The sequence below is a fragment of the Triticum dicoccoides genome, chromosome 6A (assembly GCF_002162155.2).
Source record: "Triticum dicoccoides isolate Atlit2015 ecotype Zavitan chromosome 6A, WEW_v2.0, whole genome shotgun sequence".
In the NCBI taxonomy this organism is placed as follows: domain Eukaryota; kingdom Viridiplantae; phylum Streptophyta; class Magnoliopsida; order Poales; family Poaceae; genus Triticum; species Triticum dicoccoides.
In genome coordinates this window covers 101439162-101448745 of record NC_041390.1, presented here as the reverse complement: position 1 = coordinate 101448745, position 9584 = coordinate 101439162, and the positions used below count along the sequence as shown (strand labels likewise).

Sequence of the window (9584 nt, the reverse complement as noted above, 5' to 3'; positions counted from 1 at the left end):
AAAACGCATCTTCTATATCGAACGAAATTTATTATGTGATTTGACTGATTTATATAGAACCCCAACACATTGCCATTTGTGTCACGATAGAGTTGAGATGGCTGTAGGACAGTGCAGCAAGGATCGTTTTGGTGTCTGTAAGTCGCAATGCTATGATTGGGTATCATTCTTTTCTGCTGAAGTTCACTTGTTCGTTACAGAAAAATCATGAACTTGTCATAATTTATTTATTTATTGAGGGGAATGAACTTCTCATAATATGTTATGTATGAAGAGTGTCAGATACTATTTGACTTTTGCATACTGTGTCCTTGTGGTTGGAGCTTGATCCATGTGTTGTTCTCATCACTGAATAAAGTTTTGATCGATCTATAATGAAACATGCAACGACTGTTCACTGATTCTTGTAATTGCTCTGTGTACTGATGCGATTACAACATGTCAGGTCTCAGCACTTGTTGTATAATTGATGGTTGATGCTACTGTAACTGATTCACCTGCCTAATTCTTCCATATTTAACATACTTGCGCCCTTGGCGCAAAAAGCAAGAGCGAACCAAACACTCTCATTACTTCTGAAATGTTATATCATAAAATAACATCTTGAAAATTGTTCAAATCACACAAATATATGTTCGTCTACACACATGGGTATGCTTGTGCACACAAGGGACAGCCACAACATAGGGCCTGTTCTGAAACAGGCCTAGCTTCTCCAAAACTTCCTAAATTCAGCTTCTCGCACGACTTCTCGCTTCTGGTGGCGACTTGGAAAGCGTTCGGCAACTCAGCTTCCGCTTTCGGTCGATACGCACGAGGCTGCCAGCCCATTTGACGGGATTGGCAGGCCAGGTTGGGGCCCAATACAAATTGCCAACGCATGCGAGAGGGAGTTCGGCAAAGAAACTTGAACTAGTACGCTGAGAGTCACTTGGCGGTGGCAACCCAGCGTAATTTGCCCTCAACTCCAACTTCTTCCTTTCACGGATCTGGAAAAGAGCTGCTTCCCCATCTTCTCCTTTTTTACACTAAGACAGATCGCTAGCTTCTCAATTCCAGCTTCCAGGAGCCAGAGCGTTCGCCTCAGCTTCATTTGTGAAGTTGAGGAAGCTTGGAGCTGGAGCATTGCAGAACGGGCCCATAATTGGAGAGGAATGAGAATACAGTGGGAACAACCTGGAAGAAAGAACATGTTCAAACCTTTAGTCAAGATGTAAGTATCAGGAATAAGAATATAACAAAGTTAGGAGAAGATGAGAAGTGAAATTAGCAAGGTGAGCTAGCTTTTCTATACTTGTTTTTATAGGAGAATTAGAGAAGATCATAACAACCTTAACAAAGTATTGAAACATTCCATATGATGAATGCGCCTTCGGCTGCTGGTTCATCAAACTCACCAGCTTCTGCATGGTCCTCCACCTCGGCGGCTAGCAGGCATGCAAACGCGGAGGCCGTCATGGATCGGTGGTTCAGCCGGTGCCGTGTGAACCTGTTCGCCACCTAATTCCATGTGTCTCAATTATGTTTAGCACCAATGTACAATGATTTGTTTGGATGAACTCTGTTACTCAACCAAATTTCAGAATATATCGGGCAATCAAGAAAAAAAAAGTACTCCTATAGCATAAGTATCAGTCTGTTGGATAAAATGAATTTGAAATTTCCAATTCATGGAGCAATTATATTTTCTTGTACCATCTCGTGATTGTTTTGTTACCCAAGAAACTCCAGAGTTCCATACTCAAATTGTGATTGTAGTTGTTCCATACTCTATATTGTGACTGTTGTTGCATTTGGTAACTTGATTTTACATTAGAGGATTATCAAATTTCTTGCCGCCAATTTTTCTTCTTTTGTGTTTTGGTTGTAGCACCTCACCCAGTGTGCTCAGGGATTTATGTAGATTACAGCTGCTTGCTGCACGACAACTGAAGTTTATTATCTCCCTGCTGCCTTGCAGAAACTGGTGTGAGTGTACCTCGATAATGACAGAGAGACTGGGACAGACGCAGCGAACTTTTCAAGAATTGGTTCCCTTCGGTTTCGCTTGTTGACATATTCTTCTGGCCGTTAGTATGCTGTATGTACTGATGACCTCATATCATACTGAGAAGTAATTACGGAGTTATATTTGTTAACGACCTAGTTATTGGACGAACCACTACTATAGTTCGTCCTTTTAATTGAGGATCACCTAATCTTTTGTCATAATCAGAATTAGTGTATATAACCCAGCCGTTTATTCTATACTACCGAGACATACCTATTTCATTTCATAAACCCAACTGGGATAGAATGGTTGTCTTGAAAAATAAATAAAAAGCCTCATGGTTCCTAGTGAGAACAATCCACCAAGGATTCGAGTAAAAGAAAGGAAAACTACCAAAACCGCGTATTAAACATCATGCACACCTGCTAAACATTGCAGCAGAACGGAGGTTGCAAATCATAAAAATATAAACCAACTCCTTTCCAATCTGCTCAGACAAATTGACAAATAGCCACATTCCTCTGAAGAATTTTGCTATTCCAAATTTTATTCACATTTGCTCAGATGAATACTGTGAGGTTAGTATTGCATTCCCCAAACATGGTACAAACTCCTTAGTTGTAAGTTAAATTGTTTGTACCTGTCAATCCAAACATTATATACTGTATTTCCTTTGGTGCATTACGTCCACTATTGAAGACATGCGTCTTCTTGCATTACCAAACTCTGCAAAAACATACACACAAGATCAGAAAGAATTGTCCAAGGATGCAAGGAGACATTTTGTGCTTTGGATATACACGCAATAACTGCAATATTTCTCCTTGAAAACTAAAATAAACGGACTCCTTTTGTTTCATCCTTTCTAGTACATAACCCTGAAACATGCAGCCGAAAAATTCAGATGTGGTTCCCTTTAATAACCACAAGATGCATGGCTCCTCTGCAGTATAGTAACCTCAAAATTTTCAACATGCGCGGCTCAAAATTCAGATATAGTAAGTATGCCCACAAAAAAGAACGGAATCAGCTGACAAAGGAGGGCTTCCGGCGACTGGCGCTGGGCATTGTTGACTGCGTGGCTTGCAGCAAGTGTGTCCACCACAAAGCACAGTAACATGGTGCCAAGCTATACACCCGTGCCCAAGGTTAAACCCAATCAGAATCTCTACAACCAAAAGTTGACCAATGCAAAGCAACCATCCAAACACAGCGATCAGATGAGCTTTTGCACAAATCCCACACCCGCGATGGCACTTCCGATCAAGGAGCCCTACCAGGATTCTACACTAATCATGCATACATGGAAAAACGACAACGAATTCGAATGTGTGCGATTCAAAGAGGAATGAATGCCCGATGGACCCACCATTGGGCCGCAGTTGCAGAGGCTGAGCACCACAATGGAGCGCTAGTGGTCGGTGAGCATGGGCATCCCTGCAGTGACGGCCCCATCAAAAGCTGGCACGGGCGCAAGGTTGGATCTGACGAATCGTGCGAGGATAACAGCGCCATTGCCGGTGCTCTGCATCGACTGCAGTGCTTCCCGTCTCCTGATGACCCGCATCTCCACCCCCACCTCAATGTTTGTATTCTCACTAGAGCTCACAAATCATTGCTTGGTAGAAATTTACCAACAACCTTGAGCTTCTAAAAAAAGGAAAGTAATACATGCTGGGTGGCTAGTCATATTGCCAACCAGACTTTCGCTTAAAGAGGGATGTTCGACATTGTGTCAGAACTTGAAGGCTCACTTGATACCTAATTAGTACAGCAGCAGATGACATATTAGATCCAGGAATTTATATATTCATCGGCTAATTACCAATTGGTGTGATCCCAGTGGTAGACGGAGTGGCAGACTCAAGAGTCATGAAAACAACATGTTTAAATTCATAATCAAGGCATAGATTTGCCTAAAGCTGAAAGAACAAACATAATCAAATTCTTTTTGGGAGTAAAATCATATATAAACTGAGTTGAGCTGCAGATTCTAGAACAAATAATGAAACCGATACAAAAACAGTAAATAGAAAATAAACAAGCTGAGCGAGAAGCTGTGCCTTGTTTTTGATGCCTCTTGCAGCACATGTTTGAAAGGCTTTGCTGGTTACATCTCATTTTCTTACAGGATAACACAAGCAATGAAATGTGTAGTCCTGCATGGCACCTATGAGAATGGTGAAAAGCAATAATCAGGAGAAGGCCGTAAGTCGAGTGATATATATAGGCGAAACCAACATTTTTTAGGGTAAACAGAGGAGGCTAACCGTAATTTTGGATGAGATAAATGAAGGTAAAATAAACTGTCTTCACACAAAAATTAGGGAAGTGAGCCTAGCTCAACTGGTTGGAGGAGTGGATGTACAAACCCAATACCTAGGTTCAAATCCTCACGGAGGCGAATTTAGGTTCCGATTTATTCTTGAGGACCAGGCTTTTCTGGTACTCACACATTTATTGAGGACTAAGCTCGGTGCGTAACCGAGATTAAAAATCCTAGCACTCATACACAAAAGGCCGTATGCATCCCTAGTTGGTGCAGAGGCCGGGGAAGTGAAATTCTCCCCCAAAAAAAGATTTTTAAAGTGGATTTTGAGAAAGCGTACGATAAGGTAAAATGGCCATTTCTTCAGCAGGCATTGCGAATGAAAGGATTCAATCAGGCCTGGAGAAACCAGGTAGATGCTTTCACACAAAAAGGGAGTGTAGGAATCAAAGTGAATGATGACATAGGTCATTATTTCCAGACACACAAGGGTCTGAGGCAGGGAGACCCGATGTCACTGATTCTGTTCAACATTGTGGTAGACATGTTTGACGATCCTAATAGGAAGAGCCAAGGAACATTCAGTAGGCGGCCTTGTCCCGCATTTAGTAGATGGAGGTGTGTCCATCTTACAGTACGCGGATGATACTATCATCTTCATGGAGCATGATTTGGCAAAAGCAAGAAACATGAAGCTTGTGTTATGCTTATTCGAACAGTTATCGGGGTTAAAGAATAACTTCCATAAAAGTGAATTGTTCTGCTTTGGAAGAGCTAGAGACGAACAAGAAGCTTACAAACAACTGTTTGGGTGAGAATTGGGGTCTTTGCCCTTTACGTATTTGGGTATACCAAATCACCATCGCAAGCTTTCCAACACAGAATGGAAGTGCATTGAGGATCGATTTGAAAAGAAACTAAGCTGCTGGAAGGGCAAGCTTATGTCATACAGAGGCCGACTAATTGTCATTAATTCAGTTCTCACGAGTATGCCTATGTTTTTCTTGTCCTTTTTCGAGGTACCAGTTGGAGTTCGGAAAAGACTAGATTTCTATCGATCGCGTTTCTTTTGGCAGAGCAATGAGTTAAAACAAAAGTACAGGCTCGCTAAATGGGACATTATTGTAGACCAAAAGACCAAGGGGGCCTCGGCATAGAGAATCTAGAGGTGAAGAATAGATGTCTTCTCAGCAAGTGGCTGTATAAGCTATCTGTATAGACCGATGCCACATGGGCCCAAATTCTGCGTAATAAGTACCTATATTCCAAAACCCTATCCCAGGTGACGGTCAGACCGACCGATTCACCATTTTGGAAGGGACTGATGAGAGTGAAATTAGTCTTCTTCAACAGGACAATTTTTTTAGTTGGAAATGATACTACCACGAGATTCTGGGAGGATACATGGCTAGGGCAGACGCCCCTTGCTCTTCAATATCCTTCTCTCTATAATATTGTTCAGCGAAGAGGCGCTTACGTTGCAACAGTATTACAGTCCAACCCTCTCAATATTCAATTCAGGAGGACTTTAGCGGGGAAACCGTTGGGAAGCTTGGCTCCATCTTGTGAGAAGATTGATGGACGTTCACCTCTCTCAACAGCCAGATCAGTTACACTGGAAACTCACTAAGAATGGAGAGTTTTCGGTTAAGTCCATGTATCTAGATATTATTAACACTGGCCATATACCTCGATCGAAACATGTTTGGAAAGTCAAAGTGCCTTTAAAAATTAAAGTGTTATGTGGTTTGTCCATAAACAAGTCATTCTAACTAAGGACAATTTGGCAAAACGCAACTGGACATGATCTAGAAGATGTAGCTTTTGTGATCAGAATGAATCCATCAAACACCTCTTTCTTGATTGCCCAATGGCAAAAATTCTATGGCGGTCTGTCCACATAGCATTTAATATTACTCTTCCGAATACTATCAACACGTTATTTGGGACGTGGTTAGATGGAATAGATTCGGAAACGGCGAGACAGATTCGTGTAGGAGTATGTGCTTTATTATGGGCAGTTTGGAACTGCAGGAATGATATGGTTTTTAACAAAACAACAAATTTTCATTTCTTGCAGGTTATTTTCCGGGCCACTGCATTGATCTGTATGTGGTCGCTACTCACTCCGACGGATGCCAGGGAGCGTATGGTTACTGGGTCTATCCGGTGGGAGACGGTAGCACGGGCTATCTTCAATCAGTTTGGATGGCGGTCATGTAATAGGATAGGTCTTTAGTTTCCTATCTTCTATATGCTAGCCAGTTGTGGCTTTTTCTGTTTTTGCTCTTTGTGAGCTTTGTTTACCTTTGAGACCTGAAGACTTTGTTGAACCTTTTACTCGTTTAATAATACGGCCATATGCGCCATCCGGCTGGCCGAGTCACGGCGCCTAACCGGGTTGCGCTGGGAAGCCGACCAGGGTTGTACTGGACTGAGGGGCATCGCAAGCCCTGATGTTTTTGAAAGGATCCGGGTTCCGTTGCCTACCTGAGGTATAACCCCCCGACAGTAGTCCCCGAAGCTATGAAGGCCCGCCGGCTTCAAGTGGGAGGGAGGGGGGCCTTCGCAGTTTCACCCCCTTGAGAAGGCGGCCGGGTTGATGAAGCTTGGGGCTGCCGAGTCCGCCAACACCCACTGTGTGCCGGCTTCCAGAAGCCGGATCGCGGCACCTCGGTACGGGAGGGAAACCGAAGCATCTACCGAGTTTTTGAAGGGAAAGGGGTGCGCCTACCGCCGCCCGATGCAATCGCCACATGGTGAACAGCGGTCGGAGAGGCCCTGCCAGGCCACACGCACGATGGGACGCATTAGCGGGCTGGGCCCCGCCACGCCGCGCCGTCGGCCCACGCGCAGGGATTTATTGTGGCCGCCACAGATGGTTGCACTTCCCGGGGTATTCATGGGGAAAACGTGCCCACATAATGTGGGGGAGTGGGATCGTGGGCGCAGCCGATCCCACGCCTCGCCGTGGTTATAAAAGCGGAGGGAGGGGGCGACGGAAACGCTCTCGCGCACGCCCCTCATCTTGCCCTCCATCTCCTTCTTCAACTCCCAAGCTCGCCACTTGCTGGAACGCTAGGTGCCGCTCAAAACGTTCACCGACCACCGCACCCCGCACCTTTTGACGAGCTCCGCAGATGGCGCCGCCAAAGGGCTCATGGGAGGGGTCCGAGGTCTCCGCCGCCGATATTCAGTACCTCCGCGACACCAGGCGCCTGTCGTCAACGGCGGAGGTGGCCGCGCGCGTGGCCGGAGGGGAGAGGGAGCCGCAGCCGCAGGAGGGCAAGCGCGTGGTCTTCTTCAGCCACTTCAAGCGCGGGTTTGGCCTCCCCGCGAGCACCTTCTTCCGCGCCTTTCTTTCCTTCTTCGGGCTGCAGCCGCACCACTTGGGCACGAACGCGGTGCTGCAACTCTCCGGCTTCGCCAATCTATGTGAAGGCTACCTGGGAGTGGAGCCAGACGTAGAGCTCTGGAGCCGACTCTTCTTCCTCAAGCAGCAAGGGCCAGAGGCCGGGGCCATGTCCGACTGCGGGGCCACCGTCGTCTCGATCCAGCCGAACGGGTTGTTCCCCAAGATGCCCCTGGAGGACTCTGCCAAGAAGTGGCAGAACTCCTACGTGCGCCATCAACTTGCCCCGGTTCATCAATGAGCAACCGCTCGCCAAGATAAACTGGGGCTATATGCCCAAGAGCCCGCCGCAGGGACTGCTGAACCTATGCAGCCGGATCGCGGAGATGACGGCACGCGAGGGGCTTAAAGGGACAGATCTTGTCGCCGCCTTCATCCCGCGCCAGGTCCTGCCACTGCAGCGCCGGGATCACCTCATCGATGAGATGACCGGCGTCCAAGACCCTACCCGGATGTCGTGCCGACGGTTGACGCGGAAGCAGATCGCTGACCGGGTCAACAGCATCTCGAAGGCCGGGATGGTTGTTGACTGGTAGTTCGGGAAGGCGCCCTACAGCCAAGCGAACCCGGCGCCGGCGATGAGTCCCTGGTCCCCGTACTTTGCGATGTGCCATATTTTTCCCCGTCCTGATGCGACAAGGGACGTTATGTTGAACGCCATCCAGCAAACGCGTGATGCGACGAGGGCGCAGGTACTGGCCGTCGAGCAAGCCGGCTTGGAGGGGGCGGAATCCTTCGCCAAGAACATGGAGCTGGCAGACGCGTAGCCGGCCGATACTGAAACCGGTGCGGCGCGACGCGCGGGCAAGTCCCCGCACCCAGACCTCTTGCGAAACTGGTCGGACGACGACGTGGAGATCATGACACACGCTAGTGGTGCCACGCCTGCGAGGAGGAGACGGCACCGTCGACCCCCCAAGGCGGCCGAAGAAGATGACCGACGCCGGGTCGTCCCTCGGGCCGACTGCGGCAAGCCGGCCACAAGGGAAGAGCATGGTGTTGCCGAAGCCGACATCGAAACGCGCGACGGAGGCGCCGACCGCGCGTGGCAAGACGGCCGCCAAGAGGGTGCGCCGTGTCATCCCGACCACGCCGGCGAGGCAAGCCATCCTGACCGCGATCAGGTGAGTATCTTCATTGATTTCTAATTGCAGCTTGATTGCATTCTTCGCGATGCGCAGGTCGCCCCTCGACCTGGCGTTGGCGGCTACGACAGCCGCATCCAGGGGCGAGTTCTCGTTCCGGAAGACCCAGAGCAACGCCATTGACCGGGTGGACCCGGAGCAGCGCCATTGACCGGGTGAAGGACCCGCCAGAGGAGGACCTTGGCCTGGACTCAGAGGACACAGAACGCTGTGCCTGGAGGGACCGGAACAAGGCCCTTGAGGCGGAGGCGGCGACCACATAAGCGGCGGAAGAGGCGGAGGCCCAGGCATGGGCGAGGGCTGCCGAAGCGAGGGGGTAGACCCCCGCGGACCAGATGGCCGCAGAACAGGCCTGGCCGGAGATGCCGGAGGGCACGGCGCCCGGCGAGACCGTTTTCAAGCCCCCGACGGATGAGGGGCGCAACCCAGACAAACGGGCGGAGATGGCGGTTGACAACCGGGAGGTCATGGAGATCGATGATGACACCCCACCCCGGACCGACGTGGTCGAGTAGGTAGAGGTCGAAGGAGGCGGAGGAGCGGGTGAATCCAACGCGGAAAGAGCGCCGCAAGCGACGCCGGCCGGAGCACCGCAGGTGACGGTGACGCCGGGCGGAGCGGCGGGGTCGATGCCGGCCGCGGAGGAGCCGGCGGGAGGCGAGCACGCCTTGGTGATCAGGCAGCCGCCAACCGCGCCGAGGAGCGGCCCTGCCGCCGGGTTGCGGTAGCCCCGAGCCGGATCCGACGAGACCGTGGTCAGGCCACGCG

The 9584-nt window shown here is 49.1% G+C and overlaps 1 long non-coding RNA gene across 5 annotated transcripts in view; it reads right to left on the bottom strand.

Moving 5' to 3' along the window:
- Window positions 1-547: 547 nt before the first annotated feature.
- Window positions 548-9584, bottom strand: part of LOC119315291 — a 35041-nt gene continuing 26004 nt past the window's right edge. For 4 of the 5 annotated variants that reach the window (XR_005152670.1, XR_005152667.1, XR_005152668.1 and 1 more), the window contains 3 exons: window positions 2631-2716; window positions 1332-1500; window positions 548-1176 (listed from right to left, as the gene is read on the bottom strand). This is a non-coding gene — a long non-coding RNA (uncharacterized LOC119315291). Of the gene's footprint in view, window positions 1177-1331; window positions 1501-2630; window positions 2717-3359; window positions 3751-9584 lie in introns of those variants that run through there. The other variant, XR_005152669.1, reaches the window with a different exon arrangement.